General features: G+C 44.1%; 2 non-coding genes across 2 annotated transcripts; one reads left to right on the forward strand and one right to left on the reverse strand.

Annotated features, from left to right (window-relative positions):
- Window positions 1–2,464: 2,464 nt before the first annotated feature.
- trnal-cag (transfer RNA leucine (anticodon CAG)) lies at window positions 2,465–2,546 on the forward strand. The gene has a single exon. It is a non-coding gene; the product is annotated as a tRNA-Leu (tRNA).
- A 13,606-nt stretch (window positions 2,547–16,152) lies between these two features.
- trnat-ugu (transfer RNA threonine (anticodon UGU)) lies at window positions 16,153–16,225 on the reverse strand. Its single transcript has one exon. It is a non-coding gene; the product is annotated as a tRNA-Thr (tRNA).
- Window positions 16,226–20,456: the final 4,231 nt, after the last annotated feature.

The raw sequence follows: 20,456 nt of genomic DNA on the forward strand, positions 1-20,456 counted from the left end.
ATTACAAAACAATACAAATTGCCGAAAGTGCAATAAAATTAACCATGTCTCCTTACAAAACGGCTCACGTAAACGTGTCTAGATACAGTTGCAGAAGAAAGACTCAATTTAATGTGTATAATGTCAGGAAAACTGTCCAAAGTCAAAACATTTCCACATTTGCCGACGGAACACATACATTTCTGAACATGAGCATGTTTTACTCTGAGGAGCTTCAGCATAATTAGAATCCTCTCCACAACAGCATAGTGTGAATCTGTGTGTGTGTGTGTGTGTGTGCATCTGTTGACGCTGCCGTGAGCTGCTCTCTCCCTCTGACTGAGCCCGCGATGGTTTTCACGCGTCACCTTCCCCTCTGCAGTAGCGTGCGGCGGCCAGCAGAGGGAACCAATGCATTACTTTGAACAAAAGGGAGCAATTAAGGAGCAGCAAACTTTTACTTTCTGTCTCCAACTCGTTCCATCCCTTTCTCCCTCTGTGTATCAGCGTTTGTATGTGTGCGTATGTGTGTCAGTGTCTGTATGCAGATGTTTGTCTCAGTGTGTGTCTCTGTCTGTGTGCTTCTGTCTCAATGTGTGTCTGTAATGGCTGCGTGTTTGTGCCTGTGGCTCTTTCCAGTGGGCTATCTGTTGTTTTGGGGGTGAATCCATTGAAACGGGGTTACCTCCCTTCCCTGCTTTCTCTCTGTCTGTCCCTCTTGAGTCTCAAATGATACAATGGTCATGTTGACATATGTCTGCATATGTGTTTGTATCTGCTTTTTTTCCTGGTTGCAATCGGACTCACTGGGGATCCAGGTTCAAATCCTGCCACAGCAGATGGTCTCATCTGAATTGGAGAAGATACCTCGAATTAAGAATCTAATGGTGACTATGTTGAGGTTGGATGTCTTGCCGAGCTGGTTTGTTGTTCTGCAGACGTTTCGCTACCGTGCTTGGTAACATCCTCAGTGCAGCTTCTGATGAAGTGTCGGTGTGTTTTCCCACCCGGTTTTTAAACTCTTGGGTCTGTTCCGATGGATTGCCTCACTTCCCGGTTTCCTCCATAGTGGAATGTATATGGGGTTGAGTTCAATGTGCTTGTTAATAGCCTGCTTCGTGCAGTGCCATGCTTCCAGGAATTCTCGTGTTTGTCTCTGCCTAGCCTGCCCCAGGATCTTGGTGTTTTCCCAGCTGGTGGCGGTTCTCCTTGACCAGGTGGATTGAGATGAGTGAGTATTGTTCGTGTCTTTTTGTAGCCAGTTGTTCAACGATAATGGATATCCAAAGAACTGGGTCAGAAGATGCCTACAGGAACAGCATCAGAAAGATTCTACATGCCCCCGACACACTCATCACACTACCCTACATCAGGAACACGTCAGAACTCACCACAAGACTTCTAAGGCCACTGGGCATCAGGGTGGCACACAAATCCACATCAAACCTACGACAAGTGACCACCCGAACTAAAGACCTACTCCCCACCATGGACAGGACCAATGTCATCTACAAAATCCCTTGCAGAGTCTGTGAGAAACACTACGTTGGACAGACGGGAAGGAAACTAACAACAGTAAGAGAACACCTACTCTAACCCTGACTTAATCAGACAGCAGGATGTGAAATGCTGGTAACTCAGGCACGAGAGCTTTTCACTTCTTGAACAAAAAGCAATTGCATGCTGTGAGTATCACTGTGACATCTCTGATCATATTTTACATTCAGAAACTGCCTTTTGTGCAAATCTAAATAAGCACCGTGGACTTTTGTAAATTTTCCACAGTTGCTGTTCCTTGTCTCCCACGCCAGTTTCCAAATCAGCTGGCTGCCACCTGAGATTTGTTCATGTCCAGGATTGGAAAACGTTAGGGTGAAGAGGAAGGCAAGCAAGATGGCAGCTCGTAGCTGCACCGAGGTTCGAATAGCCTCCCAATGTGATTTGTCGTTCTTGAATTCTAATGCTGGCTCAGTTTTTCAGACAGGGTTATCTTTCAGCCACTTACTCTGCAAAACTGGTGTGTAAGTCTAAGTATGCTGCACGGTGTGAACTGGTGCACGATCTGCTCAGCTTGGTGCATTTCCCCAGTAGCCCGGTGGTTTTCAAATTATGTGTTAATGCCAGAGTTGTTCAGTTTCGAACAAAGGGTGAAATCATTCACCATAGTGAAAGTCTAAATTCCAGAAATGCCGTGCGGCTCATGTTTTCTTTATCCAAGCATAACTGTATATACTTTCTCCCAGGCACATTACAGTTGTTGCCTAACTGAGTCTCACAAGATGCTCTCAGCTTTCTGTTGATTTTTGATTTGATCGAGCTGTTTTCAGCATCTCCTGGGAAAATAACGCTTTAGTTAGGCACTGCCCGGCAGCTAAGAAAATAGATGAACAAGACAGGGATCCTTGAAGCCTTTCCCTGTGCCTTTGCTTTGTTGTTTTGCAGTAACAACATCAGAAAGAATCATATTTAACACTCCTGTATGAGTGGTAGTGTGGCCGAGCGGTCTAAGGCGCTGGAGTCAGGTTCCAGTCTCCTCGGAGGCGTGGGTTCGAATCCCACCGCTGCCAATTATGCCTGTCGTGTTGGGAAGCTGTTCTGCTGAAGCTGGGTAGGGAAGACCTGTGTTTCAGTTGAAAGTAACAGAAGGCAAGGTTTTGTTTCTAATCAATGAACAATGCAGGTGAGCACAGAGCATCCGCTCTTCATTTCCATCGTGTTAGAGGTTATCAGTTTCATTATGGAAATGGTGAGAGTGGACAACCTTCGTCTACCTCGCCGATATCGACCAGATATCCTAAATTAACGCAGCCCCATTTGCCAGCATTTGGCCAATATCCCTCTAAACCCTCCCGATTCACACACACATTTGGATCCGTTGGAAATGTTGTAATTTTAACAGGCTCCACCAATTCGTCTGGCAGTTTAATGCATGCATGCACCACTTTCTGGGCAAGAAGAAATGGCCCTCAGGTCGCTTTTAAATTGCTGCCCCTCACTTTAATTGTATACCCTCCAGGTTTGGACTCGCCTACCGTGTGATAAAGACCTTGACTACTCATCCTGTCTATATGCCTGATGCTTTTATAAACTTCCGCCAGGTCATCCCTCAGCCTCTGACCCTCCAGGGAAAACTGCCCCAACCTATTCAGCATCGCCGTACGGTCCGAAACCTGCAACCCTGGCAACGTCCATGTGAATATTTTCTGGGCAGGTTTACATGATATCTTTTATTTTTCAATAGTGCCAATAACGCTGGACTACTTTGATCTGTTCGTAAAAAGAGATGTGAAGCGTTGAACAGCTGCGAATTTGAATGCTGTAGGAAGGCCAGAGTGCAGGGCAAAGCCGGGGCTGTGTTCCTGTAGTGTAGTGGTTATCACATGCACTTCAGCGCGAATGGTCTCCGGTTCAAAGCCGGGTGGAAATAGTGGAGTTCCTCTTTTACAGCGATTGGTTCCTGGATGGACGTGGAGTGAGCTTTCTCATTTGTTGTTCTCATCAGCCAACCTTTCTCTGAATGAAGTCGCCCATATCTGCTTTTGTTGTGGTAGGGAGAATCATTCTATTTCATTGCAGTGTGAATCTTTGTTAAATTTCGCTCCTTCCTGGCCATGAATGTGCGGTGGTGGTCACCGCTTTTAGAGTGCATTTAGCGTGCCCTAATCCTTTCTGTAGTGGAGTAGCGTCACCTTTGCCTTGAGTGCAAAAGCGCTCCAGCCCAAAGTCAAGGAAAAGCCTAATTTTCCCACGTCGCAGTGCACCGCGAATTCCTCTCTGTCAAGTACATCTCAAAGTAGTCTCTGTATGTCCTAGTTCCGTCAGAATCTGCCATGTCTCAAAGTGCATGAAACTAAACCAGAAGCCCCCAGTCACATTTTGGAGTAGAGAAACATGTTTGCATTTCTTAGCAGCGAACGCAATAGCGACTTATTCAGTCCACAACAGGAGTGAAGGGATTTACAAGCTCAGACCAACCTCATGACACTTGCTCTCGCAGAATCACGAGCATTAACGTGCGCTCTTAAGTCAATGACACGCTGGCATTGAAACTGAGGAAATGCAAGACAAGCTAACAATTGATATAGCATCCATTTTTTTTCTTTATATCAAAGAGGAGCAAGAAAGTCTAAACCAGGAGAGATAGGAAAGCAAGCCACATGAAGCTCAAGTGAAGCAACATGTAGTTTCATCTGTCACCAGGATGTGAAGTGATGGTGGCTCAGGCGTGAAAACTTATTGCTTCTTGAACAAAAAACAATTGCGTGCTGTTAGCATTTCTTTGACATCTCTGATCGCCTTTTACGATCTGTCAATGTGTTCATAAACTACCTTTTGTGCATCTCTAAATAAGCAGCTTGGAATTTCGTAAAAGTTATTGTGTTTCTTTTCCTTGTTTTCAAACACAGGTGCCCGAATCAGCTGGCTGCCGTCTGACATTTGTTCGGGTCCCTGACTGGAAAGCTATGCGGAAAATTGACTGTGAAGGAGAAAGACAAGGCAGGTGGCAGCTCATGCCCGCACCGAGGTTCAAACAACCTCACAACTTGGTTTGTCGTTTTCGAATTCTCACACTTGCTTGAACCTTTTGACTTGTGCTCTTGTACAGAAACGAATACTAAAGTATGCTCTTGAGTCGAAGCCACGTTGGATTTGAAACTGCAGAAAGGACAAGCCAGGTTACTAAGTAATGTTGTTTCCATTTTCTTTTCTTTCTTTTGCAAAGGATCGAGGAAAGCTAAACAAGGAGGAATATGAAAGCGAGGCTCGTGAGCTCCAGTGAAACACATTCTCACTTATTCAGTCCTCAGCAAGTGACGTGAAGGTGACTCTGGCGAGAGAGCTTTTCACCTCTTCGACACAAAGCAATCCCATTGCATTAGCACATTTTTGACATCTCTGATTGCTTTTTACATTCTGTCAATACGTGTAGAATCTGCCTCATGTGTATCACTGGATAATTGAATCAGGGCGTTGACATGGGATAATGGAAAGGAACACGATTTTCCCTCCCGTTATGTCTTCCGACTTGTCTTCCAACATACATCGAATGAAAGAGAAACTTCGCCATTTCACGCAAATTTTCAGAGAAGAAATCCACCAGAAACGTCTGCTCATCCAACAAACCCGCATAATTATCAGGAAATCCAACATAGCATTCACGTTATTCATTCAATTTGTCACCTTCAATATATTTAGAGATATATAACTGTCAAATTCTCAACGGGAGTTGTAAGGATAAGGTCGGAAAAATCATCAAAGTTTTAGATCCGTCATGATGTTAAAAAATGGCGAGTCAGCGGAGCCAGGTTGAATGACCTCTTCCTGTTCCTATGTTTCCATCTTTCGGTGTTGTTTCAAGCAGAGAATTGTCAACAATAACGTGGAACATAAAACAGTGTAACATTGGGCTGTGCCGAACGCTATTCTGAACTGAACTGATCCCACCTGCCTGCCAATGGTTGCGTATTTCTCTATTACCTTCCCTTTCACGTGTCTGTCTAAATGCCTCTTAAACGTTGCTGTCATGATGATGAGAATGAATCGAGAACACTGAGTATCAAGTCTCTCACATTTACCCCGCTGCTCTCACAACTGGAATGGACAGCTCCTGTTGCAGTTTTAGGTCAGATAATGGAGGATGCTTATCGATGCTCTACCAGACAGCATGCTCCTTCACATAGGTTTCCAACTGGGCACATGGAGCAAGTTGTCATGTAAATGTTGGGGATTCAGGGGTAGATTTCTCAACTGTCGGGCTGGAGTTCTAGCTGTGGAGCTAAACATGATATTCTAAACCCAGTTCTGGCCTCTTCTTCATTTACAATTTTAGTTGTGAAATTCAAGTTACCTTTGTGTTACGTTCTTATGCATTCACTCTTCACGAAAGCATTGGAACGTGTCCTTGAATGAAGTCATGGTGAAAGTTGATGATGGCGGGTGTAGTGTGTGACCTGTCGGTTGTGTGAATTTTGCAAATGAAGTTGGTGACTTGTTGCTGAATCAAATTCTATGAAGAGTGTCGTGGCATGAAAGGGCGTGTGAGGGCAGCACGGTGGCTCAGTGGTTAGCACTGCAGCTTCACAGTACCAGGGACGCAGGTTTGATTCCAGCCTCAGGGAAACTGTCTGTGCGGCATTTGCACATCCTCCCCGTGTCTGTGTGGATTTCCTTCAGGTGGTCCAGTTTCCTCCCACAGTCTGAAGATGTGCAGACTAGGTGGATTGGCCATGCTAAATTGCCTGTGGTGTTCACAAGTGTGTGGGTGGTAGGGGAAATGAGTCTGGGAGGGATCCTTCAAGGGGCAGTGTGGACTTGTTGGGCCAAAGTGCCTGTTTCCACACTGTCGGGAATCTGCTCTAAAGGCCCCTTGCCATGGGGATGTAATGTTATCTGTGAGGAATTGTTTTACTGACTCAAGGAGAGTGGACTGTGCTGTTCCCAGGAGTCAGTATTGGCAACAACCTCTCCTCAGGATAGATATTAATGAACCACACTGGTGTACAAGGTGCACAGTTTCAAAATTCTAAATGATGCAAAACTCTCAAATAGACTGAATAACGCAGAAAGCCGAATAGCTGCTTTTTACCCACAAAATGTATCTTGCTGGGCATTGCTCTGTGTTCCTTTCCTGAGCCTTGTGACACGGAGCCATGGCACAATCAGGGCAACACTTGAGCGAGTGTAAAAAGGGTGCAGTGCCAGAAGGCATGCCGGGAGCAACACTAGGTACACAGTGAAGTTAATTTCCCACACAGAGGCATACGCCAAACGGCAGACTGAGGGGAGAGAACTCAGGGTGAGCTGAAGCTTTGAAAGTCGGTGCCCCAGAGACTGTGGAGGTCAGTTATTGAATCTGTCCAAGAATGCAATTGACAGATTTCTGCAGAGTAAAAACATCAAGGGCTCAGGGGACAGTCGAGGAAAATCTTGAAAATGTACATTTCAATGCAGTTTAGCACTGTGTAATTAATCAAGTTCCTCGAACATCTTCGGAACCCACGAGTGAAGATTTCATATCCCAGCTCTCAGGCAATTTGCCAACCATTAAGGTATAATCCAAAATATGGAGCTACATGGATGTGCTCTGCTCCAGTGTCACAATTGGTCAGCATGTAGTATTTATTTAGCAGTATCGAGGTGTCTGCCAATGCTGAGGCTTTGAGTTCAAGCCTCACTTGGAGCAACTTCAGTTTGTCATGCTTCAAGAGGGTATTGAAGAAAGTCAATTCTGCCAAAGTTTGCAAAAAAAAGTTCTGTGCATTGTGAAATGACTCAACGATTGACAGACAACCTGCAAATATTCACAATGTGAAGGAATATCTTCAGAGAGAGAAAAGAAGGTGATTTTTTTCAGCTCAAAGACATTTCTCACATGGGTGACTGCGCTGAGTTAAATTGGGGGAAAAGGGCTGTGAATACCATTTCAATTTATTCACTTTGCTGCAAACTCGCAAAGGTCAGTGAAATACTGCAAATGGAATCAGATTTATCGAATTCAGCCGTTCGAATGTTACGTTCTACTTTAGTTAGAAATGTTATCAGATTTAAATACAGAGCTGCTGAGAGGAAGGGAGGGTTCAAAATGCAAAAAAAAAAGACAGACCCTTGTATGTGGATTTCTTGGATGGAGCTCAGAAAGTATGAAATGTACCTCAAATCATCGGGATGTGGTTAAATCGTTAAGGCACCAGTTTAAAACGGGAAGCACGACAGTTTCCTTCCTAATCGAAAGGGTCTAACTTTACTTTTCAATTGAAAATATATTCCATTTATAATGCATCACGGAGAATGAACTGCCGAACTTATTCAGCTGCACGTGTACAATAAATTTCATTGCACGTGAAGTCAAATAAATTCGAAATTATTCCCCACCTCCCCACAGCCTTTGTCTCACTGTTAAGGTGCCTGTTTAGGGACCGAGGGGTGCAGGTACAGAAACCTTTGAAGTTTACTGCACACTTAGACAGGGTGGTTAAACCGGCTTTTGGCGCACTTACCTTCTTTGCTTAGTCGTTTGAATTTGGGAGTTGGGAAGTCACGGAAGTTGCACAGGACGTTGGTGAGACCTCTTCTGGAATACAGTGCGCAGTTTCGGTCACACAGTTGTAGGAGCCATATTTTTACGCTGGTGAGTATTAACAAGAAGGCTACCAAGATGTTACCCGTGTGGAAGGTTTGAGTTATAAATAAAGATTGGACAGACTGTGACTATTTTCTCTAGTCCTTCGGAGGTTGAGAGGCGACCTGACAGAAGTTTATAAAATAACGAGACGTGTAGACACTAATAATGGTCATTTTCTTTTCGCTGGTATGGGGCACGTGAAGACTAGAGGTCATTTATAAGTTGTGAGGAGATAATATAAAACAAAGATACGAGAGGCAGAGCATCACAATGACTGTGAATAAAACGATGGCAAGTTGTAGCAGTGAAACATGTGGCAGAGAAACGGGTGACAGTGATGCTGGCATGCGACATCTCAAATGTGTCATTTGCCAGTGAAATTCACCGCTTCACCAAGTGGAGAACATTGAAGTGAAGCAGTGACAGCAACTAACTTAGTTGGTTATTCATTCTGCGAATGCTCTTTCCGCGGATGTCCCTGTTAACATCACACGTGGACAGGATGAAAGATGCAGCAAAATGTGTGGAGCAGTGGGTGTAATTGGTAATGCATCTGACTTTGGATTAGAAAATGGAAATGTTGTATCTTCCCCCTCTGGAATGACATTGACAGCTTTCCAACATTTGCAAAAAGACAGTTGCTTCCAAAGATTTTTTCTTTTTGCAGGTTTTTTTTGTTGGATTCGAAGCAGCTGAAGTGATTGGATAGCTGCATTTTGGAAATTGAAAGTTGACCATGAGCAAATTCAGTGTGGGACTATTTCAACTCACTGTCCATTTCATATCTCAGCTCATGGCAATGGCTCCCATTGTCAGAGTAACTGCTTGTGTTCCACATAAAGCTACCTTTTGCCAGGGAACCGTGTGTACGGTGAGGATACAGTGCGCTTTTAATACAGAGGCCTCTGTCACTCTCAGAGGATATATCTTTGTATCTCCCTCTGTGGCTTAACATGAGGATGATTACTTCAAAGTGCTTTAGCATATTTTTATCATCTCAAACTTCAGTCCCATTCTTTGATTCCAGGGATAATCTCATTAAAATTTGCACTCTCAAATTAAGAAAACCAAAAGCAGTGGGAGAAACACTGGAAACTGGGACTAGAAAAGATCTGAAGGCACACACTGACAAGATGGACAAATGGTCTTTTTCTATACGATTAAAACCTCCAAGAGGGAGAGAGACTGACCTGCAGCCAAAATAAACAATAGGCTGAAAAGGCTAAAGCGGTGTCATTGAGAAAAGATGGCAAGGGCCACAATGCTTTCCCTGGTGGCCCAGTGGTTAGGGTTTGGCCCCCTCACCACTGTGGCACAGGTTTTGATTCCCATGTTTCGCCTCCCAACTAACAGATTTTGTGTTGTTTTTCATGTTATGGTTGGCATTGGGTAGTTTGGTTGAGCTGATGGTGAGAAATTCTTTCCACTGACCAGGCGCAGTAACAGTTCGATTCCCTCTTCTCCGAAAGTGAGACTGACACTGCAAAGGCCCATTGGCATCTCAGACGGTCTTAGATTTCATAATGAACCACATTCGCACACTCCCAAAGATTTTCGCGGGAAGATGTCAAACAGCGAAGAGAGGACACTGCTGCAGATAACAAGGGCTCAAGTGGGATTTAAACGTGGGACCTCTGAAATTCTCATCAACGACCCTCACACCTCTACACCAATGAACAGTTTCATCGAGCATCAGCTTTCTGCTGTAATCTAGTTGACTGTCATACAATGAATGACCTTTGGATGTTGGAGACAGCTTTCAAGTTCTATCTGCTCCAGAGGTGAGTAATAGCATCTTTGAACAAGCTGCTTACATTTAAAAAAAAATCTCAGTTCAGGCAGTGAAAGCAACAATGAACGGCTTTTTCCCATTCTGCCCCTGCTCCCAGGCTGCTGCTCTTTGCTCCTTTCCCCGAGCACCGGGCTGCCTTCAATGGCAGATGGATCAAACCATTTCCCCCCACGGACAGGCAGTGCTTGGGAATGGTATGTGTTTTGCGGCCCCTTCTTGAACACGGGAAAGGTGAAAAGCAGAAGAGGCAGAATCAGACGTCATGAAATTATAAACCACGATTGGAAACTTCCATCAGGTGACATTAATCAGAGACAAAGAGAAAGATACAGAGCTGCTAGAAAAGAGAGAAGTTGACACTGGAGACTATTCCCTTTCGAAACTTAATACAGGACATTTCTTTGCAGCGTGTTTGGTTTTCAGGATTCGACTTCATACAGCAATCTTGCAGAAAGTCTTTTGCAACACGGACGTCAGTTTCTTTGTTATGGCCGGGCAGGAGTTAATATCTGACACCAACAGTTCCTAATTAAGAGAATCCAAGTGAAACACTCACTCACTGAGAGTCATCCCCAACGTCCCTGAGCTGCGGAGCTGCAGGCAGTTCAAGGGAGGGTTAAAAATGAGCCATTGTGTCTCCCTCGCCTGCTCTGTCACAGAGACAGTGAACAAAATCAGAAGTCACACGACACCAAGTTCTAGTCCAACAGGTTTATGTGAAATCACAAACTTTCACAGCGCCGCTCCTCCATCAGGTTAAGTGACACTTTTCACCGGCATCGCCACATCACAGCGACAGAGACTGACGTCATAAACCCATGGCGTCATTCCCGTACAGGAAGAAGACGTTTGGCCCATCGAGTGCACGGAGATTCTCTGTCACTTGTATCTCTCTCCGTGGTTATCCACAATCGGTAATATCTGTCCTAATAATGGTGAACTGTATCTGTGACGTGATGCTGTCTCCGATCCTTTGGTCACTCACAACTTCTTATTTCACCTGAAGGACACTGCTTCCTTAAACAGCATGCGGAATTACTGCAGGGTGTCCTTTGCATGTAAAACACTGCAGCTGGTGTTTTTCAAATTCAGCATTTTATTCCTGCGATCTCAGAGAACAGGTTTAACAAATCAGATCATCGCAGGCCGAGACAGAACATGAGGAGGCCATTCAGACCTTCAGACACGTGTCACCTCATTTGCGTAAACTTGGCCCATGCATCAATATGAGATATTTATTTCATTTGCATGGACTTATGGGAAGCAGCTCAAAACACATCAAAATGATGAGGTCTGATTTCAATGAGATCAATTTCAGACTGAGATCCCTGAGAGTGTTTGCAGTGAATACATTGTGCACGGGGAAGAAGGAAGCAAGTTTTAAACAACCCCTACATGTAGTCAACAGACACCATCACTGGTGGTGAAAAGTACTCTCTCAGTGCAGTTCTCTTTATGTTTCATGTTCTAAAATCCTATTTACCTGTTTACTGATCCTCACCTGTGGAAACAGTTTCTCATTGTCTACTGCCATGAAATCTCCATTTGACCCTCTTTGCTTGAAACAGAACAATCTTGGCCTTTTGAATATCTCCACAAATCTGAATTCCCTCAGCCCCAGGCATGATGAAGCCTGAAGATTGCAACAAAACTTTAGAAACAAAATTCACTTGGGAGGTGGTAACATGGAAATAAAACAAAACAGCAACAGAATCTCCTGCTTCACAAATCTTTCAAAACTTTCTGTGATCCAATTGGAAACAAATTGTATAATAATCCCTCAATAGAGAGAACCCGGTGCCAGGAGAACAGGCAAACAGCACCGTCTCAGGAGCAGGGAGACAGATTGAGAACAAAATATTCTTGAAAGTCTTTGCTGCTTTGAATTCCCTGAACAAAGTGGGATGTACCTCACTCTGAAAGAGGTGTGCCTCTGTTGGATGGCTCGTTGGCCTAGGGGTATGATTCTCGCTTTGGGTCTAATATGCCGCTGACATGCGAGAGATCCCGGGTTTAAATCCCGGACGAGCCCAGATTTCTTCTCTTGACATTCACTGAATCACTCAACCAGCTTTGTGAGAAACGAAGCTGCTCTAACATCATTGTGAACCCAGCACAGAGAAACACTTGTTCAAAGCACAAGAGTGTTTCCGAATGTGTGCTCCGCAATCTGAATGATTCTGGAGATCGCACGAACTGCAAACACTGGAGACAGAATTGTTGAGTGTGGAACTGGAGGAATGCAGCAGGTCAGGCAGCAGAGGAGAAGGAGAAAAGTTGACAGTTAGGTCCAAGGCCAATCATCAGAATGAATTCTACCCTTAATTATTGGTCAATTATGTATGTGTGAAAGTTCAGGAAGCTGTGAGGCAAAGTGACGCGTGTGAAGAATGTCATCAAGAAAGATAGATTGGAAAGTTGATATAGTTCTTCTTGGAGAACAGTAAACTGGTCTGAGTAAAGCTTTCCAAGTTGTGAATGGTATGAACAGGAGAACTCCCAGGATAAAAATGCTCACATGCCTGTAAAGATCGAGATCAATTAGGCAGAGGTGTAAAGTCATGACGAAAAGAAGTAAGAATTACATGACATAGCACATTTTTATACAACGACTAAGTGGACCTGTAAATCCCTGCCTGGCTGCAACAAAGAGGCAGATGCATGCCACATAAAATGGAATTTGGTGGTTCTGTGAAAAGCCACAATGTGCAGAGTTACAGGTAGAAGGCAGGAGAATGATATTAAAACAGACACTCATGTACTTATTGTGGAGACCCGACGCACCCACAGCTAAGGCGAGCTACATGGTCTCCGTCTGCATTTTGACAAATTTTGTGATTCTGACTGGAATGACAGCTCGACCAACAGAATGTGGGAACTTAGACAAAGGTAATACTTACACAAAGGTGACATGCCTAAGCCACAGAAGATTACATAACAACAGTGAAGATCTTTTGACATCATTCTTTAAGGTACATGCCACACAACAGTTGAAAAGTTAAATACTTGTTGAAAAAGTCATGAGCTAGAGCAGCAGAGTGATGCAGCGGGAGCATGCTGGGCCCATACTCCAGAGATCGAAAACTCGAAACCATTCTCTGCCTTTTGCTACAGGCATATTGCGCTCTGTCCCGCATCCTGTGTTTTGATCAGTTCTCTGTTTCCCATAGCTTCATGTGCCTGAAATAAATATCTCATATTGATACACTGGCCAAGCTTGCAGAGGTGAGGTGACATACTTATGAAGGTCTTCTGCTTTCACTGTTGTCTGCCCTAAACTGAACTGTAAAACCTCTTATCTGAGATGGGAATAAACTGAGGAAGTTGAAGCACATCAAGTGCAACTTTTTTTTCATTTCTGCCAGTAATACCCCATGCCGTTTCAGATGTGAATGATGAGAGGATCAGCAGTGTGAGACAGCATGGGAAGGCACAATGGTTCCGTGGTTAGCACTGCTGCCTCACAGTGCCACAGACCCTGCTTCAATTCTGCCCTCCGGAGATTGTCTATGTGGAATTTGCAAACTCTTCCGGCTTCCTGTAGTTGTTCACGTTTCCTCACACAGTCCAGAGATGTGCAGGTTCAGTGGACTGGCCGGGCTAAATTCCCCGTAGTGTTTGGCGATGCGTGGGTTATGGGAGGAGTGGGGTTGGTGGGATGCTTTGAGGTGCAGTGTGGACTTGTTGGGATGCAGGATCTGTTTCCACTTTGTACGGGTTCTGTCAGCATTATGGTGCAGACACGACCATTAGGGAGATATATCACTGAGAAATACAAGTGGTTTTGGGACACTGTGGCTTGATGGGCTGAATGGCCATGGATTGATGACATCAGTCTCCCTGTCTCTGAGAGGGAGCGGGTGGGAGAGAAACAATGGCTCATTTTTAACCCTCCCTTCTGCGTTGTACTGTCTGCAGCCCCGCAACTCAGGGCCGTTGGGGACGTCCATCAGTGAGTGAGTGTTTCACTCAGGTTCTGTTAATCTGGGACTGTTGGTGTCAGACATTAACTCCTGCTCTGGATGCAGCAAAGGAAAAGACTCCCGCATTGCAAAGGTGTTATTTGCAGGGTTGTTGTGTGCAGACAAATTCTAAACACCAAACAGGCTGCAAAGAAAGATCCCCTTTTAAGTTGTTGAAGGGACTAATCTCCAGTTTTGTCTTCTCTCTTTCGCAGCAGCTCTCCAAGCTTCTGTCCATCTCTGATAAATGTCATTTGACAGAAGTTCAAATTGTCATTTATTACTTGCTGCATAAGCCTGATTCCACAGCTCTGCTCCATCCCTCTTCCAGTGCTTGAAAGGGAGCGGTAGAGCATATACCATCTTCCAGCACTACCTGCCCATGGAGAGAAATTATTTGATGCATCTGCCAATGGAGTGAACCGTGTCCCAGCGGAAGGGACAAATAGAACCGTCCCAGGAACAGGGAGACAGAACGAGAAGATGCTCTTTGCGGTTTTCACTGCCTGAAGCAATGGGGAATAATTGTCCAATCAACATGTTCAGATATGTTATTACACACCTCTGGAGCAGCGAGAGCTTCGCCTCTGGTCACCTACACCTGAGGTAGGGGCACTACCACTGCCTGAGTGGCATCTGATTTATTGTTAAGTGGGACTTCATCAGACTGGGTCATTAGTCTCGTGGTCTGATTGTCACTTCAGCTAGATGTCGTCAGTGCAAGAAGTTGCAGATTTGAATCCTGTGTGAGGCTTTATTGCCTTTGACATGTGTTTCATTTTTAATGTTTGGGAGCACATGGAGGCGGCTCTTTATGAAATCAATTTCAGATTATGATCGAAAGCGTCTTTGCTGTGAATGTATTACATGCATCCACTTCACCTGAGGAAGGAGCCACACTCTGAAAGCTCCTGATTTCAGACAAACCTGTTAGTCTGTAACCTGGTATTGTGTGACTTCTGACTTTATATCATATTCAGAGGAAAATAAGTCAAGTTTTAAACCATGTCTGCTCACAGTAAACTGGCTTCCTCATTGGTGATGATAAGCGCTATGTAAGTGCAATTATGTCTCTTTCAACTGTTCTTAAATGAAAGTACCTGTTTACTGACCTTAGTCAATGGAAAGAAATTCTTGCTATCAGCTTAATCAAACTACCAAACTCCATCACTACCCACCCCCAATATTAGAAACGGCTCCAAAGTTGCCAGCTGGTCGGTGGAAATGTGGAAAGGAAACAAAACAGCTAATCCAGTCTCCCGCTTCGTAAATCTTTCATCACACTTTGTGATTCAGACTCAAGGGAAAGCAAAGGATCAACTTTCTGATTGAGCAGAATAAGGCAAGGCACCTTTCCCTTCTCTAAGGTGTGGGGACATTGATTCTGATGCTCTCGGTGTCATTAGCTGATCTGAGACATCGAAATAGTCAGAATTCAATGTAAAGATCAGGAATACAAGTAGAATCTCGGCTCTGGCACGATCAGATACTTGGGAACAGACAAGAAGTGAAAAGGCTGGAAGGGAGGTGGCCCTGGGTTCAGGAGAGCTGGGTTCTTGTGACATGGATGTCTCTGCAGTGGGTGGAATAAGACTCTTTCTGTGTCTCCACAATGAATGTCCCTGACTTTGTTTTGGAAAAGTAAAACTGGCAAAAGACAATTGCTATTCTTGTGAAATCACAATCTTAATCTGAAATTTCATTGCCCATCCCTCATTACTCCACAGATAGAGGTGATGAGCCACTTTCACGAGCTTCTTGGCAAGTAGAGCCCCTTTTCCGTTAGGGAAGAAATTCCAGGATTTAGACCCAGGTACACTGAAGAAACAATGGTGTGTTTCCAACTCAGAATGGTGAGATGCTTGGGGGGGGAGGGGGGCGTGTGGGTGGTAATTTCCCTTTGTATGTGCTGTCATTGTCCTTTTAGGCTGAAGGAAACTCTCACTGGGCTGTTTCTGGCCGATTCGGAGTGAGTGTTCTCTTTGTAACCAGGAACCTGTTCACAGCAACGAAAGGGAGCATTCGGCAGCTGCCCCGGGTTTGTGCTCCTCCCCGTTGTTCATCTGCCACTCTGCAGTTTATACTGCTTCACTTCGCTCTTCGGGCCAAACATCACTCACATCAGCTGCTTCCCGCCATTCCGAATGGTCTGCCTCAAACACGTGGAAGGGCAAACAGGAGCGTGGAATTTCAGGGACATTTCTGGCCTGTGGAGGAAATGATATAGTCATAATTTCAGATAATCTTTTCAGGGCACCTTTCGATCTTGGAAGCAGAAGATGTATAAAAATTACCAAAGGCCCCAATGAGACTTGAACTCATGACCCCTGGTTTACAAGACCAGTGCTCTAACCACTAAGCTATGGAGCCAGAAACACAGGTGCAGGAAGAGAGTCTCATGTATTAGAAATGACAAAGTATTTGATGACTGGAGATGATTATAAAAAAAGATGTAACAAAACCAAAACACAGCACAGGGGCATCACATGCAGAAGGACGGGAGAATGCGAGGCTGAATCAGACAGTGTCCTGAGTGACGTCAACAGATCTTTCCTGCTAGTCCAGTTATTCAGTGCCGTCACTATCATAGCCTGTTAATGGTTATCATTTACACTAATAAATATGAAATATTGACTGATGTTTAGAAGCAGAATTACGTCACTGGTCAGTCAAAATCAATTCACTCCATGTTACAGTTCCACATCAGCAATGCCAGCTGAAACTGTCTGGCGTGCAATCAGTTTAAAACAAGAACAGAGGGGAGGCCAGGAAAAGTGAATTGCAATGGTAGTTTGAGAGAGTTGACTGGAGGCCAAGTGGAGCCAGGCTCAATGTGGGTGCTGAAAACCAGTCTTCCCTTTTTATCCTGGTATACAGATCACATTGGATCAATCACACATGGACCCTCCTTCGTGTGTTGTCCTTTGCACATCACAACTCGGGTCTGTGCCTCGAGGGGCTCGGATACTTTTAATTTGGCAACAAACTCAGGTCAGTGGTGCACAAACTAAGCTGTGTCGGGGCACTGTTTAAACGGGCCACCGCTCATTGCAATGACCCAGAACTATGCAGAAAGAGGAAGAACACCAATACAAAATCTTCGCTTTGAATGGCTATCCCTGCAATTTCATCCGCAGGTGCTGACTAAACAGCAACACGAAGAGTACACATTATGCCCTAACACACTGGACACACTGCCACACATCAAGAACATATCAGAACTGACAACTCCTATGACCACTAGGAATTACGGTAGCACACAAGCCCAAAGCCATGCTACGACAAACATTCTCAAGGATTAAAGACACCATACCCACGACATGCACAACTGACATTGTTTACAAAATACCGTGCAACGATTGCCACAAACATTATATCAGACAGAAAGGAAGGAAACTAGCCATCAGTGTACATGAACATCAGCTGGCAGCAAAATGACATGACAAACTTTCCCTAATATCAGTACACCCGGATAATGAAGGCCATCAGTTTAACTGGGACAACATAACTGTAGTACTGCAATCCAAACACAGACACACATGGGAATTCCTAGAGGCATGGTTCTAGATCCATAATGCAGTCGGCAAACACACAGAATTGGACCCCATATGCAACACACACAGAACAGAATGCAAAATGACAGAAGTCGCTGGAACAGACTGGGCAGGATAAATTCCAAGTGGAGGAGAACAACATTGTTTCATTGGAAGTCTCACTCATGACGTGACCTCGCATGGGGACGAAAAGTCTGAATGAAAACAAGCCCCACCTGGGCGAGCAAGTTTACAACTTGTTAGCTTTACCATTTAATGTGTGGCTCAGTGTCAGTCTTTGTGATATGATACACATACTGTTCAACCTGCTTCTCTCGCTGGACACAAGGTTTCCTGACGCAAGACAGCTTTATGTGCAACACAAGCAGTTTCTCCTGACAATGGGTACCGTTACCATGAGCTGGGATATGAAATTGACAGTGAGCTGAAGTAGCCCCACACTCATGTTACTCATTTACCTTTCAATTTCAATTTTCAATTTCCAAAACCCAGCAATCCATTCACTTCCGCTGCTGGGAACCTGACAAAAACAGCATTGGGCAGACATTCCTCTTCAGAAGCGTCTGTCAATTTGCAAGGGTAGAAAAGCTGTCAACTTCACTCGAGCGAGAGAGGATACAATATTCCAAACTTCCAATTCAAATCAGATGCCGTATCAATTACACCACTGGCTCCACATCTTGCTGCAGCTTTCATCCTGTCGATTGCGATGTAATCAGGGATACTGGCGGAAAAACCATTTGCAAGGTGAATATCCTGCAAAATAATCACCGTCACTGCTGCACTTCAATGTTCTCCACTTTGTGAAGCAGTGAATGTCACTGGCAAACGAAACACACTTATCCTCACATGCCTGCTTCACTGTCACCTGTTTCTCTGCTGGAACTTGCCATTGTTTTATTCACAGTCATTGCAAAGTTCTGCCTCACATATCTTTTTTTATTAAATAGTCTCCTCGCAACTGAAAAACATCCCCTGATCTTGAAATCTCCCATCCTTGGGAAATGATGACCACAATTCATACTATCTCCGTGTCTCATTATTTTATGAACTTCTGACAGGCCGCCTCTCAACCTCTTAAGCACCAGCGAGAAAAGTCAAAGTCTATCCAACCTTTCTTTATAAATCAAACCTTCCATACCAGGCAACATCCTGGTAAACCTCTTCTTAACACTCGCCAGCTTCATAATGTGCCCCCTGTAATTGTGCGACAGAAACCGCACACTGTATTCCAGAGGGGGTCTCATCAACATCCTGTGCAACCTCAATATGACTTCCCAACTCCGAAACTGAAACGATTGAGCAATGAAGGCTGGCGTGTCAAAAGCATCTTTAACCACTGTCTAAATGTGATGTAAACTTCAAATAATCATGTACCTGGATCCCCTAGGTCCATGAGTAGACATCTTAACAGTGAAACAAAGTCTGTGGGAGGATGGAGAATAGTTTTGAATTTCTTTGACCTCACATCTAAAGAAATTTATTGTACACATGCAGCTGAATAAGATCAACAATTCATTCTCCGTGAAGAACTATAAATGAACCTGAATATTTTTCAATTAAAAAGTAAAGTTAGACCCTCTCGAGTTGGAAGGAAGCCATCGCTGTTCTGTTTCTGAGCTTATATTACCCAAGAAGTTCTGCACCATATCATTCATTCCCCATATCCTGATACATTAACTTTGGATCACTCTCCAAAGGTATCAGTAACTATTGCCAATCCTCAGTTACATCTGGAGAATTTGATGTTTGACCTTTCTGAACCAGTGCAGGTCGTGTGGTGAAGTCGCACTTGCAATGATATTAGGTCAGGAGTTACCAAATGATGGTGAAAGATTAGTGATGTTTTCCAAAAGAACAATTTAAATGTTTTCACATTTTTGATTCAATCCAATGATCTGACATATTACACAAGGTTGTCACAAAACAATATTTGATACCAGGTACTTATTAGGACAAGTGACCCAAAACTGGCCAAAGAAGTAGGTTTCAAGGAATATACTGAACAAACAAGGGGACTTTGAAAACCAGGAATGTTTAGGGAGTAAATTCAAGAGCTTTTGGCCTTAGGAACTGAAAACATGAAAAAGGTGGGAGAGTTAAAACCAGAAATCTACTGGAGGTTGGAAGTCAGGGAGAACAAATGTCTTGAAGGAAAAAGCAAAAGAACAGTAGATGCTTGAAAGTAGTAACACAAGCAGAAATTGATGTAAAACTCAGCTTATCTGGCACTGCTTATCGAGAAACAGCAGCATTACTGTTTTGTGTCCAGTGACCCTTCTTCAGATATATCTCAGAGAGTTTTGCAGCTGGAGGGACTATCAAACAAAAGAGGTGTGATGACAAAATTTCAAAATAAGGATATGAATTTCAATACCTTGGTGCTTTGCCACCCAGAAAATATCTATGTTAATGAGCACAGGATGGAAAAACTTGAAGGTGTTGAAATGGGTGAGAGTAAACACACGGGCAGCAGATTTTTGGATCATTTCAAGATTTCAGGGAAGTAGAATTAAGAAGCCGGCCGGGAGTGTGTTTGGGGACTTAAGTCGAGAGGTAACAAAGGAATGGATGAGAGTTTCAGCAGCAGATGAACTGAGATGCTGTTGAGGTTGAAATTGTATGTGGTCTTTGGGATAATGAGTGTAGGGGTGAGTAATGTGGTTGGAAGCTCATCTTGGGCTGAAATATTGCACCATGGCTGTGGCCAGTGTGTTACCTGCCAGTTACCAGGGGCAGGGATGGAGTCAGTGGAGAGGGAGCAGAATTTTGCTCCCAGCCTGGATTGACATTTATCATTGTCTATTTAAATGTGATCTCTATCCTTTTTCAAATGGGAATGGACTTGGCAGCAGAACTAATTTGTGAACCAACTTTCAGCTTTATTGAGACAAAGTGTGGAGTTTATCTGTTATGAAGTAAACTACAGTGACAAACTCAGACAACTACTTACAGTTGAATGTGGATTAAAAGCTAAAGTCAATAACTAGGCAGTAGAGCAGTGAAACAACTTACTGGACTTTTTTGCAGCCTCGGTCTTCAAACAT

The sequence above is a fragment of the Stegostoma tigrinum genome, chromosome 11 (assembly GCF_030684315.1).
Source record: "Stegostoma tigrinum isolate sSteTig4 chromosome 11, sSteTig4.hap1, whole genome shotgun sequence".
In the NCBI taxonomy this organism is placed as follows: domain Eukaryota; kingdom Metazoa; phylum Chordata; class Chondrichthyes; order Orectolobiformes; family Stegostomatidae; genus Stegostoma; species Stegostoma tigrinum.